Raw genomic sequence first — 17,221 nt, 5'->3', positions numbered from 1 at the left:
CCTTGACTGCATTTTTTCAACCCTGGTCCACTTACATCCGTGACTCTTCTGCTGCTCTTCACCAATTTGACAGTTTCTGATTCCCTAGTCCTAACCAACTCATCTTCACCATGGAGGTACAACCTTTCTACCCCTCTGTCTCATGTTCTAAGGCCCTCCACTTCTTCCTTGCACAGAGGCCCAACAAGATCCCCTCCACTGACACACTCATTCCCTTGGCTGAACGTGTTCTCACACTGAATAACTTGTCCTTCAACTCCATCCATTTTCTCCAGATGGAAGGTATAGCAATGGGCACTCTCAAGGACCCAAGCTACATCTGTCTTCCTGAGGGATACCTGGGACAGTCTTTGCTTCAGGGCCCACTTCTTCAATTCTATTTCCAGTACATCGACTACCGTGTCGGTGCTACCTCCTACACAAATGCAGAACGTGACAACTTTGTTACTTCTGCTGTCAATTTCCACCCTGCTCTATGCCGCCTGACCTTGCTGAGTGTTTCCAGCATTTTCTGTTTCTGGCTGCTCACAGAGTTTGCACATATGTGATCCAGCTCCCCCGGCCCTCATACCTGTGAGTTGGCCCTGAGAGGTGAAGCGGGCAGTGAATGGTAACCAAGCCTCAGGCACCACATCCTGAGATCCCACCACTGGAACACCCTGGACACATTTAAAAACTGCTTTAATAATTAAAACAATAAAAATATCTTTTAAATGTTTAAAAATTAATGTACTTAGAAACACAAAGTAAGATTTTAAAACTTAAGATTAAGTGAACCATTTTCCTTTTTATTCTAGGTCAGTGACCCCACTCATACGAGGAAGGTCTGTGGTGTATGTGCAGGCTATCTGTGAACCAGTCTTGAGGTGTTACAAGACAAAAGAAGATTCAGAGTAAGGATGCATAGTGTCATAGAATCATAGTTATACAGCATGGAAACAGGCCCTATCCGAGCTGGTGTCATTTGCCTGCAGTTGGTCCATATCCCTCTAAGCCCTTCCTATTCAGAGATGACCCAGAGGTGACCTGATAAAGGTGTATAAGATGATGAGAGGCATTGATCATGTGGATAGTCATAGGCTTTTACTCAGGGCTGAAATGGTTGCCACAAGAGGACACAGGTTTAAGGTGCTGGAGAGTAGGTACAGAGTATATGTCAGGGGTAAGTTTTTTACTCAGAGAGTGGTGAGTGCATGGAATGGGCTACCGGCAACGGTGGTGGAGGCAGATACGATAGGATCTTTTAAGAGACTTTTGGATAGGTACATGGAGCTTAGATAGGTACATGGAGCCCTCTATAGGTAAGCCTAGTAATTTCTAAGGTGGGGACATGTCCAGCACAACTTTGTGGGCCGAAGGGCCTGTATTGTGCTGTATGTTTTCTATGTTTCTATGTTTCATGTACCTGTCCAAATGGCTTTTAAACGTTGCATTGGTTCCTGCCTCTACCATTTCCTCTGGCAGCTCATTCCACATATCCACCACTCTCTGTGTGAAAATGTTGTCCCTCAGGTCGCCTTTAAATCTTTTCCCTCTTGCCTTAAACTCCCCCACCCTGGGAAAAAGACTGTCACCAAAAAACTGTATACCTCATTGCAGACTAACAACTTCTAACATATGTGCCTGTGTCTCATGTATGATGCTATCAATGGGCCAGAACTCACTGCCAACTAACTGGCAGTCCTGTAGAGAACCATTGGTTAACTGCAGTCTACATGGCAGAATGTCCTGGACTTCTGTGGACTCAGCTGTCAGGAAGTCATCAGGGCAGTCTGTGGGTGAGGCCTAGTTTGCTGCCACTTGCAACGAAGTCACCACATGCGACGTGTTAGACCTTGCAAAACCACTGTGGGAACAATGGGAGCAGGACCTTAGGATATGTGCAGTCACGGGGGTGCAACTGTGAGGTGTGAGCCAAGCCAAGCATGTTCTGGCCCATTATATTGATGACTCATATGATTTATTCATATGTCTGCATACAACTGTTTTCTCTCTTTCACATACATTTAGCAATTACAGGTTCAATCTGTTAACTGGTTTTCTCTGATAACCTTTCTCTTAGAACTTTTGAACTGTGTTTTGAACTCTGGGATTGTTATTACTTTTTAATCTGAAGAAACTGTGACATTCTCACTTAACACCATTGACTTGTCTCCCTCCTTCAATATTTGCTTTCATGTCCACTTCTGGAATAAATCTGTCATCACAAATTTCTTCAACATGTTCTGATCTGACTCCCTCTGCAACCATTTGTTGACATGGACACTTCTGACCTTTCCTTCAAGTTGTACATGATATCGCATCTGCAGAGCTGCACTAATGGTAGAGTCATAGGTTCATTGTGTCGCACAGCATGGAAACAGGCCCCTCAGCCCAACTCCTCCATACTGACTTAGGTATCTATCCACACTAATCCCATTTTCCTGCATTTGGCCCATATCCCTCTATTCCTTTCCAATTCATGGACCTGTCCAAATGCTTTTTAAATGCTGTGATTATAACTGTTTTTACCACCTCCTATGACAGCTTGTTCTGTGTACCCATCATCCTCTGTGTGGAAAATTTCCCCCTCAAATCTCCTTTAAATGTTTCCCCTCCCATCTTAAATCTATGTCCTCTATTTTTAGACTGTGGCTATACCGCTAACCCACCAACATTCCACTTCTGTATGTCATATTTGCTAGTCACTCTTAATGCTCTCACTTTCTCACATTGTGTGAATTCCCTTTCCTGGCTCTTCCCAATGAGTCATTGGGATGTGAATCATAACTCTTGTTTTGTTTCACTTGCTGCCCTTCCAGAGTCTCATCCACACAATGCCACACCAAATTCAAGCTCATTCAATGTCTACAATGCATCAAAAGCTCTGCAGATCCAAAGATTCTAAGGGGCTTGGTAAGAAAAGATAAGATAAGATATCTTTATTAGTCACATGTATATTGAAACACACAGTGAAATGCATCTTTTGTGTAGAGTCACCACACTTCTGGCACCAACATAGCATGCCCACAACTTCCTAACCCATACGTCTTTGGAATGTGGGAGGAAACCGGAGCACCCGGAGGAAACCAACACAGACATGGGGAGAACGTACAAACTCCTTACATATAGCAGCGGGAATTGAACCCAGGTCGCTGGCGCTGTAATAGCGTTACGCTAACTGCTACACTACCGTAGGTTAGATTTTGAGATGTTCTCACTAGTGGGAGAGGCATGAACTAGGGGACATAGTTATAAAATAAAGGGCTGGTCATTTAAAACTGAGGGGTATAGAAATTTCTTCCCTGGAGGGAGGTGGAAGCCAGATCACTAGAGACGTTTAAGGTGGAGATTGGTAAGTATTTGAAAGCGAGGAATTGAGGGTTATGGGGAACTGGCACAGAAGAGCAACGTAGATCAGCCACGATCATGTTGAATGGCGGGGCAGGCTTGAATAGGCCTGGTGGTTTACTCCTGCTCCTATTTTCTAGTGTCTTTTTGTGTTCATAGAATAGAATGTAGCATTGTATAATACTTGAATATGAGGTTAGATAATCAACAATTCATTGTTAAATTCAATCTATGTCACGACCACTCCAGAACCACGATCTCCGCCAGTCACAGTCAATGCTTGTGTATGTGAACTGGGCTCCATGTCATTGCTGATTCATTCACTGAAGGATACAAGAGAAGGTGGTTTACATTTCACATCTGCACAACACTGACTATAAAGATCCACAATGAAACTCTGAAAAATGTGGACCATTTCCCATATCCCAGGAGCCACTTCCCCATGAATGCAGTCATCAAAACAGGCAACCCCACGTTATGGCCATTTGGGTTATGGAAATGTGCCCTTACGGAATTCACCTCACTACCAGAAAATATGAGATACTGAATAGAATTTGCTCGAACAGTATTTATGTGGGAAAAAATAAATAAACATAAAATGCGAAAAAAAGTGTCTTTTTATTTTTAATCCCTCAATACTGTGAGGCAATAAAATTTGGATATCAAGTCAAGTCGAGTTTATTGTCAAATGCATAAGTATGGTGAGGTACAGATACAATGAAAAACTTGCTTTCAGGAGTATCGCAGGCGCTTGGGTACAGACAACACACAGAATATAAATTATACATAAACTATACAAGACAGTGAAGAGAGAGAGAAAAAAAGACTGTGAAAACAAGACCTTAGTGCAAAAAACACAATCAGACCCAAGTCCATGGTAGTACAAGAGGTGGCCCGTAGTGTTTCACTGCTAAGGTAGGGTTAGGGTTGTGCAGGTCAGTTCAAGATGGTTGTAGGAAAGTTGCTGTTCCTGAACATGATGGTGTGCGACTTCAGGCTTCTGTACCTCCTGCCCAATGGTAGCAGGGAGAAGGGGGCATGACCAGGATGGTGGAATCCTTGATGATAGATGCTGCCTTCTTGAGGCAGTTCCTCCTGTAGATGCTGTCAGTGGTGAGGAAGGCTGTGCCTATGACGGATCAGGCTGTATTCACTACTCTCTGCAGCCTCTTGCGTTCCTGTGCATTGGAATCGCTGTACCAGGCCATGACGCAGCCAGTCAGGATACAACGCATCTGCAGAAGTTTGTGAGGGTATTTGGTGACATGCCAAATCTCCTTAAGCTTCTATGAAAGTAGAGACATCACCGCCAAATCCAAGTCTCTGACTGTCCACTCGACCTATGCCTCTTATCATCTTGTGCACCTCTATCGAGTCACCTCTCATCCTCCTTCTCTCCAAAGAGAAAAGCCCTAGCTCACTCAACCTATCCTCATAAGACATGCTCTCCAATCCAGGCAACATCCTGGCAAATCTCCTCTGCACCCTCTCTAAAGCTTCCACATTCTTCCTATAATGAGGCGACCAGAACGGAACACAATACTCCAAGTGTGGTCTGACCAGAGTTCTATAAGGCTGCAACATCACCTCGCGGCTCTTAAACTCAATACCCTGACTAATGAAGGCCAACACTCCATACGCTTTCTTAACAACCCTATCACCTTGTGTGGCAACCTTGAGGGATCTATGGACGTGAACCCCAAGATCCCTCTGTTCCTCCACCCTGCTAAGAGTCCTGCCATTAACCTTGTATTCTGCCTTCAAATTCGATCTCCCGAAGTGTATCACTTCACACTTTTATTGTAATTTGGTGCCTTTTTATTTAGCTACTCTGAAAACCTTGGAGCTGGAGGACTTGGAGGTAATGGACGGGGTCCAGAGGAGATAGATGATAATGGTGATGAGGGACTACAATTACAGGAATAGATTGGAGAAGCTGGGACCTTTTTCTTTGGGAGATTTGATCGGAGTATTTAAAATGATGAGGGGTCTGGACTGAGTGGATAGTGGGAGGTCATTTCCCATTGGTGACAGGGTTGAAGACAAGAGATCATAAGTACAAGATAAAGAGGAAAAGAATTAATGATGAAAACGTTTTTTATGCAGCATGTAGTTGGAACTTGGAATGCACTGCTTGCTGGTGCAGTGGAGCCATATTCCATGGTGGCCTTCAAGAAGGAAATGAACAAGTACAGGGTAAAAAGTTTGCAAGGCTCCGGAGAAGTGGCTGAGGGTCGAACTCTGACAGAGAGCTCACACGGACACAATGAGCCAAACGGTGTCCTTCTATGCTGTAACCATTCTATGATTCTGAGTCATATGTTCTATTGTACCCTCCACGCTGCCCAAATATCAAGGTACTGATATTCATATTTATAAAAAGTGATGTTTCTATTGCTGCACATTCTCTTGCTCCTTGCCGTTCAGATGAGGCCTGGTCCCACAGTACAGTAAGGTTGGTTAAAGATTATGATGTTTATATTGTATTCTTCCATTCCCTCCCAACTTCTTGCATCCTTGGAGCTAGTTACTTGTTAAGGTATGAAATACAAGGTTCTCCCAATGATCCAGGCAATGAAATGTGCTGATGGTCTGCTCAATAATATTAATGTTGGGAGCATGGCTCTCAATGTAGATGTGCACTATATGTGTCTGGGTTGCTGATATAGTCATAACTCTGAATGCAGCAATTAACTGATGACACCTGATAGCCAGCCTGAGACATGAAGGCCTGTAGAAGTGGTACAGAGTATTGGCTTAGGCTAAGTCAGGTACAGAACTGCACAACCAACTTACTGGAGTTGCTAACAGGATGAAAGCTCATGAAGTGGTACCCTCATCCACTGAGAATTGTAGCAGTCCGCTCATGGAGAGCAAGCAGAACAAGGTGGGTGTCGAGGTAGCACTTTGGCTCCTGGAGCATCTGAAGTAGAGTAGATGAAATGTCAATTGTCCACTTCCCTCCATAGATGCTGCCTGACCTGCTGAGTTCCTCCAGTGCTTTGTGCGTTGCTCCAGACATCCAGCATCTGCAGTCTCTTGTGCCTCTCTTGCCCGACTTTGTTCTGACCATTGAGAAGTAATATAGGTGTTTCTTCCAAAGATGAGAACCTCGGTGAATTTCTGATATAATGCTGCTCAGCAATCTATGCAATGTCACCAACTCCAGCCTGTAACGATCCAGTGGCATCAAGCTTAAGAGTCATTATTCCTGACTTTTTCTGCCATGGATATTGCTGTCCTGATGTCCTAGAATGAACCTTGAGTTATGGCCATTGCAAGTGGCATAACTTTTGATATGATATTCTTCTTGATACCCAAGAAATTGCTTCTCTGTAATGTTCAGGGAAAAGAGATCCCTCCAAAGGCTTGCTGAAGGTATAACCAACTGTACTACTGCAATAAACAATCTGTTGGAGCAGCATCTGTGAGAGGAAAGGAATTGTCAACGTTTCGGGTCAAAACCCTGCATCAGGACTGTTTCGACCTGAAACGTTGATGATTCCTTTCCTCCCACAGACGCTGCTCAGCCTGCTAAGTTCCTCCAGCAGATTGTTTGCTGCTCCAGATTCCAGCATCTGCAGTCTCTTGTGTCTCCATCGTACTCCTGCCCCCACTCCCTCCTCCTGATCTACCCAGTTTCTCCTACACCCAAATCACCCCCTTCCATCACCCTGTTTCTTTCCCCTCCTCCACCCACTCCATCTGTCCGTCCCCCACACACCCCTCCCACTGGGTCCCCTCCCCCCGCTGTTCCCATCTGCCCTCCCCACCTCCCTTATTTGGTTCCAAGCTCCACCTTCCTCTCCCATCAGATTCCACCATCTGCAGCCCTTTGCAACACTCACCTCCCATCTTCTTGTACTATCCTCCACTCTTCCCTCACTCCATCTGCCTATCTCCCTGCCTCACCTATTGCAATGGAGTTTAATGGTGGGGATATATATGAGGTCACGTACTTTGGGAAGAAAAATCAAAAGGCAGATTATAATCTAAACGGAGAGAGACTGCAAATGAGTGATCAGCATTTCGGCCTTCATTGCAAAGGGATTGGAGTTTAAAAATAGGGAAGTTTTGTTGCAATTATACAGGCTGTTGATGAGGCCACACCTGGAATACTGCATACAGATTTGGTCCCCTTACCTAACAAAGGATGTAGTAACATTGGAGATTCACCAGGCTAATTCCTGGGATGAGAGTGTGATCCTGCGTAGAGACACTAAATAGTTTGGGCCTGTATAAGAATAAGGGGTGACCTTATTCAAACATATAAGATCCTAAGGGGGCTTGACAGGATAGACGTTGGGATGTTTCCACCATTGAGAGGGTATCAAACAAGGGAACATCCAACAAGATAGGGGGCCGGTCATTTAGAACTGAGGTGCGTAGAAATTTTTTCCTGTGTAGGGCAATGAATCTCTGGAATTCTCTGCCCTGGCGGGTGTGGAGCTAGGTCAAGTATTCAAAGTGGAGATGGATAATTATTTGATAGATCGAGGAAAAGAAGAGTTTGGAGAAATGTCACAGAGGAGGAGATGAACATAGAATAGATCAGCCATGATCATATTAAATGGTGGAGCAGGATTGAAGGGTCTGATTGACAACTCCTGCACCTATTTTCTTGTGTTAGCAAAGATGAGGATTGGATGAGGGCATCAACCTTCTCAAGGATATTTTTTCAATTAATTTGAGCAATTTTTAAATATTAAAATGTTTATTCTGCTTATTAAAATGCTTATATATTCCCTATGAGGCCCTTAAAAATATTGGCATCCTTTTGGTTTACATACAGAGTTGGCTTTCCAAATGAGGTACTTGAAGAGTATAGGAAGTGTAAGAAAATACTAAAAAAGGAAATCAGGAAGGCAAAAAGAAGACATGAGGCTGCTTTGGCAGATAATGTGAAGGTAAACCCAAAGGGTTTCTACAAGTATATTAAGAGCAAAAGGATAGTAAGAGACAGAATTGGTCCCCTAGAAGATCAGAGTGATCGTATATGCGTGGAGTCTCAGGAGATGGAGGAGGTCTTAAACAGTTTTTTGCATCAGTATTTACTCAGGAAACTGGCATCGTGGATATGGAAGGAAGGGAAACAAGCACTGGTGTCATGGAACATATAGAGATTAAAAAGGAGGAGGTACTTGATGCTTTACAACGAATAAAGGTAGATAAATCCCCAGGGCCTGACAAGATATTTCCTTGGACCTTGAGAGAGACTAGTGTAGAAATTGCAGGGGCCCTGGCAGATATATTTAAAATGTCCTTAGCCACGGGTGCAGTGCCAGAGGACTGGAGGATAGCTCATGTTGTTCCATTGTTTAAGAAAGGCTTGAAGAGTAAACCGGGTAATTACAGACCAGTGAGCCTGACATCAGTAGTGGGTAAATTATTGGAAGGTGTTGTGAGAGATAGGACATATAAGTATTTGGACAGCCAAGGGTTGATTAAGGATAGTCAGCATGGCTTTGTGCGTGGTAGATCGTGTTTAAGGAATGTTGTGGAGTCTTTTGAGGAGGTCACTAAGAAAGTAGATGAAGGTAAGGCTGTGGATGTTGTCTACATGGACTTTAGTAAGGCCTTTGACAAGGTACCACATGGGAGATTAGTTCAGAAGGTTCAGTCAATGGGTATCCATGGAAAGGTTGTAAACTGGATTCGAAATTAACTGAGTGGGAGAAGACAGATAGTGGTTGTGGATGGTTGTTTCTCAGATTGGAGGCCTGTGACTAGTGGTGTGCCTCAGGGATCTGTGTCGGGGCCATTGTTGTTTGTTGTATATATCAATGATCTAGACAATAATGTGGTAAATCGGATTAGTAAATTTGCGGATGACACTAAGATTGGAGGTGTACTGGACAGCGAGGAAGGCTTTCAAAGCTTGCAGAGGGATCTGGACCAAATGGAAAAATGGTCCAGAAAATGGCAGATGGAATTTAATGCAGACAAGTGTGAGGTGTTGCATTTTGGAAGGACAAATCAAGGGAGGACATACACAGTAAATGGTAGGGCACTGAGGAGTGCGGAGGAACAAAGGGATCTGGGAGTTCAGATACATAATTCCTTGAAAGTAGAGTCACAGGTAGACAGGGTTGTAAAGAAGGCTTTTGGCATCCTGGCATTTATAAATCAAAGTATTGAGTATGGGAGTTGGAATGTTTTGGTGAGGTTGTATAAGTCATTGGTAAGACCAAATTTAGAATATTGTGCGCAGTTCTGGTCGCCGAACTACAGGAAGGATGTCAGTAAGATTGAAAGAGTGCAGAGGAGATTTACAAGAATGTTGCCAGGTCTTCAGGAGTTGAGTTATAAGGAAAGATTGATCATGTTAGGACTTTATTCCTTGGAGCGGAGAAGAATGAGGGGAGATATGATAGAGGTTTATAAAATGATGTGGGGCATAGACAGGGTTAATGCAAGTAGGCTCTTTCCACCTAGATTAGGAGAGATAAGTATGAGAGTACATGGCTTTAGGGTGAAAGGGGAAAGGTTTAGGGGGAACATTAGAAGGAACTTCTTCACTCAAAGAGTGGTGGAAATGTGGAATGGGCTGCCATCTGATGTGGTAAATGCGGGCTCGCTCTTAACTTTTAAGAGTAAATTGGATAGATACATGGACGAGAGAGGTCTGGAGGGGTATGGGCTGGGGGCAGGTAAATGGGACTAGCCAAATAATGTTTCAGCACAGACTAGAAGGGCCGAATGGCCTGTTTTCTGTGCTGTAGTTTTTCTATGGTTCTATGGTTTCTATATTGAATACAATAAACAGTCTTGGCCTCACAAGCCTCCACTTCTTTAAGTGTTCTAATATGAAACTTCTGTGAATGGTTTATTCACTTTTAGACAGCTGGAAGATCCATAGAAATTCTAGACTGTCCATTGAGAAAAAACTTGGCTTACAAACACTGAAGGTTAATTGACACTCTTTTCTAATGTTGGGCACCTGTTTTAAAGGGCCGGTCCATGTAGAGCAAATCTTGCAACCCCAGCTGCAAAATGACTCAATTGGATGATGTTCTTTCCAGCTGTGTCACTAGTCCTAATGCGTCTCATCAGATCAAGGTCTACTCTAAGCTGGTACATAGGTCCTGCCCCTATGCAAAAAGTATTTTTAGATAATATAGCTAGTCAAGTGCAACTTTAATCATAATCTACACAAATCAATGAGAAAATAAATTAAAATAAATGGAGTTATTTGAATACTTTGCAAGGATCAACTTTGAGTTAGAAAATTGATCATGCTATTTCTATTATTCCTGTGCTGTACTGTTCTATGTTCTCTGAATCAGTTGCCGTCAGGTAAGGAAAACCTGGACTTGTGCTAAGTAACAGATGCAAGTCCAACTTTACTTTGCTCCATTGCTGGACACCGAGCGGAGTCCATCAGTTGTGTCCAGTCTTGTTGAGCTCCCCGGCATTGCATTAGTCATTTCAATGGGGATTCCTGAACCAGAGATAGGAGGAAAAAGTTGTTAAGTGTTTATTTTTCATATTTTAAAATCACAGAGTCATGAAGAGATACAACACAGAGACAGGCTCGCTCCTCATTGATTCAACATTGACCATTGCCAACTGCAGACCTTTGGGATGTGGGAGGAAACCAGAGCACCTGGAGTCTCAGTGGGAGCCAAACTTGACACCAATCTGGTTCAGTAATGTCCTTTATGGGGTTAATCTGCCATCCTTGTCCGGTCTGTCTCTTGAGCGGTTCCAAACAGACAAATGTGGTTGACTCTTAAACTACCTGATCCATTCAGGGAAAATGGGGAAGAACAATAAATGCCTGTTTTGCAGGTGACATCCACATTTCACATCAAAAGTTAAAGTCAAAGTTGAGTTTATTGTCATATGCACAAGTACATGTGTGCACAGGTGCAGTGAAGAACTTTGCAGCAGCATCACAGGCACATAGCATCAGATAAGAAGCTTTCACAAGAAATATATAAATTAAACATAAATTATACACATTTTTTACAAGAAAGAACATAATTAGAACAAAAAAAAGTCCGTTTTAGTGCAAATTGATCAAAGTGGTCATAGTGTTGGTAAACTCTAGTGATTAGGGTTATGCCAGTTGGTTCAAGAAAAGAACAGTTGAAGGGAAGAAACTCTTCTTGAACCTGGTGGGGTGGGACTTCAGGCTTCTGTACCTCCTGCCTGATGGTAGCTGTGAAAAGATGTCATGATCCAGATGGTGGGGATCTTTGATGATGAATGTTGCCTTCTTGAGGCAACGCCTCCTGTAGGTACTACCAGTGGTGGGGAGGGATGTACCCATGATGTGGCACAGTAGTAGAGTACACTACTCTCTACAGCCCCTTACAATCCTGTGCATTTGAATTGCTGTTCCACCATGATGCAACCTGTTGGATACTTTCAACAGTAAATCTGTGATTTGTCCGACAGTGACGTTGTCATCATCAATAAGAAGTTGATGGAGGCAAAGAAGTTCATCTTATTGGGAGGCACAAGAGACTGCAGATGCTGGAATCTGGAGCAAAAATCAAACTGCTGAAGAACTCAGTGGGTCAGGCAGCATCTGTGGAGGGAAATGGAGAGTCAGCATTTTGGATTGAGACCCTTCATCTGGGCTGCAAGTCTGGACAGTCCAGGTGAAGGGTCTTGTCCAAAAGCATCAACCGTCCATTTCCCTCCGCAGATGCTGCCCAACCCGCTGAGTTCCTCCAGCAGTTTGCTTTTTTCTTCCCATTATCTAGATCTTAAGGCAGTGAATCTGAGAAACCTGATGCTAATCTCTTGGCTAAAGATTAACCTAAACCTTCCCCATTTTCTTCCAAATATAGGGGAAGTCAGAGAACACACACCAGTCCTCATTGAGGGGTCAGTGGTGGAAAGGATGAGCAGCTTCAACATCTTGGAGAATCTATCCTGAGCCCAACACATTGATGCAATCATGAAGAAGGCTCTACATCATTAGGAGCTTGAGGGGATTTGGTGTATCACCAAAGACTCTTACAAATTTCTATAGATGTATGGTGACTGGTTACATCACCAGCTGGTGTGGATGCTCCAATGCACAGGATTGCAAGAGGCTACAGAGGGTTGTAGACTCAGCCAGCTCCATCACGGGCACAACCCTCCCCACCATCGAGGTCATCTACAAGAGGTGGTGCCTCAAGGAGGCGGCATCCATCACTAAGGACCTTCACAATACAGGGCATGCCCTCTTCCTGTTACTACCATTGAGGAGGAGGTACAGGAGCCTGAAGACCCACACTCAACAATTCAGAAACAGCTTCTTCCCCTTTGCCATCAGATTTCTGAACAGTCAATGAAGACATCAGCACTACCTTGTTATTTCCTTTTTTTTGTATTTATTTATTTTTGTAATTTATAGTACTTTTATGTCTTTGCACTGTACTGCTGCCGCAAAACAACAAATTTCACGTCATATAAGTTAGTGATAATAAATCTGATTCTTAAATGTATTGGTGTGCATCCATTAATAAATTTTCATTGGTGATAAAACAAACTTCAAAATCCGAACTATGACCAGTGTTTTTCCTTCCCCAATCAGATTTTTGACATGAAATAATGGTTCTTCTCTATTTACCAACAATATTTACCAATGGATAGTCAAGATCAAATTGAACAGCACAGTAATTAACTACCAGATTGCCTGGTGCTATTCTGAAACCAGACACTATTCTGTTGGCTTGACCAATGTAAGCTCAAAGATCAGCATTTGACCTTCCATCTGGTCATGTTGCAGCTCATGGGACTCTATTTAATTCAACAATTTCAAACGATGACTTCTTCCTGGTTGTGACCAGTTCTGATATGGGGTCATGCTTCTTAACTCAGTTTTTCTCTCTCTGCAGATGTTTCCTGAACTGCTGAGTATTTCCAGCTTTCCCCTTCACTTCAACTTTCCAGCAACTGCAGTGTCCTGCCTCTCACAGTTTCTGCATACACTTTTGTTTTTATTTAATCTCTAATTGTTCTCATTCATCTATTAACCAGCTTCAAAAATCTTGTGTCACCTGAACAAACTTGGTCTCCAACCTATCACAGACAGTCCCTTTGTCTTCGTTGTTTCCCAAGAACTAAAATATTGATGATTCAGAAAATGCATTCCCTTTTAGTTTGGTTATTTGAGATGATATACAAATGCTATATTAATGAATATGATAATGAAGTTTATGGTAAATTTTTATCTTCATCACCTTCAGTATAACCTGGAGGAGATGGGCTATTAAAGAATCCACTTTATTTCCAACACACTGAAGAATTAAAATCAGGTTAGTGGCCAGGTGACAAGGATGAAGACTTACCCCTTCAATTCTCATGATAGGATTTTCATTCAGAATCATGAACAAAGAGTATATAGGAGAAACAAAGGACTACAGATACTGGAATCTAGATGAAAAACACGATGATGCTGGAGGAACTCAGCAGGCCAGGCAGCATCCGTGGAGAAAAGAAGGCAGTCAACATTTCGAGTCAGGACCCTTCTTCAGGACTGAAGATAGGAAAAGGGGAACCAATATATAGGAGGGAGAAGCAGAGCAGTGATAGGTGGACAAAAGAGGGGAGGTGAGGTGGTGATAGGTAGACGCAGGTAAGAGATAGTGATAGGCAGGTGTGGGGGAGGGGAGAGCAGATCTACTGGGGGATGGGTCAAAGGTAAAAAGAGAGAGGGAAAAAAAAGGGACTAGGAAAGGGAAGAAGAGAAGCATGGTGGGTGGGGCATGGCAGGGGAGTTTCACAGAACACCTGCGTTCTGTCCGTAACCGTAACCGCGACCTGCATCTTCCAGTTGCCAGTCACTTCAACTCCCCCTCCCACACTATCACTGATATGTCAGTCCTCGGCCTCCTCCACTGCCGGAAAAATTCCAAGCGCAAACTGGAGGAACAGCACCTCATTTTCCGTCTTGGAACCTTGCAGCCTAACGGGATGAATGTTGAATTCTCCCTCCTAAGGTAATCCCCACCCCACCTTCCCCACAAACCCCCTCTTCCCCCCCACCATGCTTCTTCCCTTCTTCCCTTTCCTAGCCCCTCTTTTCCCCTCCCCCGCACCTGCCTCTCACTATCTCTTACCTGCATCTACCTATCACCTCCCTGTGCCCACCCCGCCTCCCCACTTTTGTCCACCTTTCACTGCTCTGCTTTTCCCTCCTATATACTGGGCTTCCCCTTTTCCTATCTTAAGAAGGCTCCTGACCCAAAACGTTGACCACCTGCTTCTCTCCATGGATGCTGCCTGGCCAGCTGAGTTCCTCCAGCATCATAGTGTTTTTCAACAAAGAGTATATGTTGGACATCCTGGGGAGATAAGGGTTAACTGTCAAAATTCATTGCATATCAGAACAATAGACTTTGCAAGCTAAAGATAATGGCTTTGATGTGTTGAGAGGGAAAAAGCACAGCTTGTCTTCTTCTCTGAGTCCAAGAGTTATTATTAAGTGCTACTATAAGAAATAAGTGACAGTAATTACATCAGCCATAAGGTGCTCAAAATATAACTTTGGTGTCTGGGACAATAAGCATAGGTAGAGGGATCCATTAACCATAGAATAAAAGGCTGGAAATAAAAAGGTGGTTCCATAAAAACAACCATAAACCTGTCAGAATGTCATAAAAACACAGCTGGCTCTGTAATGTCTTTTAGGGAAGGAAATCCATGATGCTTACCATTATGGTTTTTATGCAACACCAGTCCCACACCACTGTGATTGCTTCTTAACTACCCTCCAGCAAACTACTCAATTAGAGCAAACCATTACATCAGGTTACTAAAGGCATGCAACAAATCCTGAGAATGAAAAAAATTAGTGCTTCTGACCCAACTTTTGTGCTATTTTGAATATTTTACGTATTGGAGCAGTAGTGGCATAAGACCTACGTTGGGTGGATGGAACTTATAACGCAAAGAGCTTTGGCTGGGGAAGTCACTAGGAAGGAAGGAATTTAGCTTGGCTCAGACAGTGAATTGTCAGCTCGTGGTTCCTCTGCCAGGAAACCTACCCACAATTGTTATGTGCCACATTTGAGAAGGTGTCACTGCCACTGACTAGCAATGCGTTCACTCCAGAATTGAAGAGTAATACTACATGTAGTACAAAAACCTGATAATGACCATAAAGGTGGCACACCAACCATTTCTTCCTTTAGCATCTTGGGGGCACCTGTAACGATAACATATGTACAAACAACCCTTCACAACGATTAATGGGGCTGTGGTTAGGTCAAGATCACAGATTATGAATACTTGTCTCCCCTTTCACCAATATAAGTCGAGTCTATTGTGACATCCAATGAAAAACTTGCTTGCAGCAGCATCACAGGCATGTAGGGACAGACGACACACAAAATATAAATTATACATAAAATTATACCATACAGTGAAAAAAGAAAAAAAGACTACGCAAACACAAGATCTTAGTGCAAAAAAATAACAAAGACACAATTGGATTCAAGTCCAAGATATCTGAGGTCGTCTGTAGTGTTCCATTGCTGAGGTAGGATTAGGGTTGTGCAGGCAGAGTCAAGAACATGATGGTTCTTTTTGTCCACTCTCTTAGGATCATACCACTACATCTCAGACTTCATCCCTTCCTTGCCAGATATTACTCTATTCGGGTAACTGCCTCAAACTCCTTGGAAGAGATAAAGCTCACGTCACTTATGAGAGTCAGACTGATGAGTAGAGATGTCCAACATAAATCATCACCTGAGTAGCCTCTCATTTGGTTCAACAACATGAACACTGTTTGTTCATTGTGGAAGCAAAATCTCTAGCTCAGGTGACAGTAAGTGGAAGGAGCATACGGTACCTAAATACTAGAGTCCAACACCAACGGCCACAATATTTCTAATGCTGCCTCTTTGATCTGCTTATCAACGAATCAGCCAACCATTGGTATTCATGGAATGACAAACCTGAGGTTCACTACTCCTGCCACCTTTCACAACAGCAGCAGTCCATCTCCATAGATCACCAGTACTAGGAGTTCCCAGTTTTTGAATCAGAACAGCACAGCAGGAGAAACAAAAACAACCTGCAGATGCTGGAAAGCTGAAATAAAAGAGAAAGTGCCAGACACACTCAGCAGGTCAGGCAGCACCCAGGGAAAGAGAAACAGAGTTAATGTCTCAGGTCCAAAGCTCTTTGTCAGAACTGGGAAAGAGAGAAAACAAGTCAATTTTCAGTAGCAGAGAATATGATGGAGTGAACAAAAGAAGTGTCTCTGGGTAGAGTGAGTTCATGTGGCAGTTAGGTAATGCATTTTTGTTTGTGTTCTGTGTTGCCTGATTTGGGGTTGGGGTCCCGAACGCCCGGGGTCAGGAAAGTGGGATCAGGAAACTGCAGCTGGAGCCACAATCTGGAGCACTTATATGTTTCCTGCTCTCTTTAAACCCACCAGGTAATGACAATGTCCAACAAGAGAAAATCCAGCTATCACCCACTGACATTCAATGGCATTACCGAATTCACCACTATCAATATCCTGGGGGTTACCATTGACCAGAAGCTGAACTAGAGTAGCCATATACACAATGTGGCTACAAGAGCAGGTCAGAAGATAGGAATTCTGTGGTGAGTAACTCACCTCCTAACTCCCCAAGACCTGTCTACCATCTACAAGGCTCAAGTTAGAAGTGTCACGGAATACTCTCCACTTATCTGAATGAATGCAGCTTCAACAACACGCAAGAAGCTCGACACCATACAGGACATAGCACCCACTTGAGGCACTACATCCACAATTCACTCATTCCAACACTGACGCAGAGTGGAAGCAGTTTGCACCATATACAGGATGTAATGCAGCACCTCACCAAGACTCTTTAGACTGCATCTTCCAAATCCATGACCTCTAACAGCTAGTAGGACAAAGGCAGCACAACCATGGGAGCACCACCAC

This window comes from Pristis pectinata, chromosome 9, assembly GCF_009764475.1.
Source record: "Pristis pectinata isolate sPriPec2 chromosome 9, sPriPec2.1.pri, whole genome shotgun sequence".
NCBI classification, from domain to species: Eukaryota; Metazoa; Chordata; class Chondrichthyes; order Rhinopristiformes; family Pristidae; genus Pristis; species Pristis pectinata.
The sequence above is the reverse complement of the archived record's forward strand: the minus strand, read 5'-3'. Positions refer to the sequence as shown.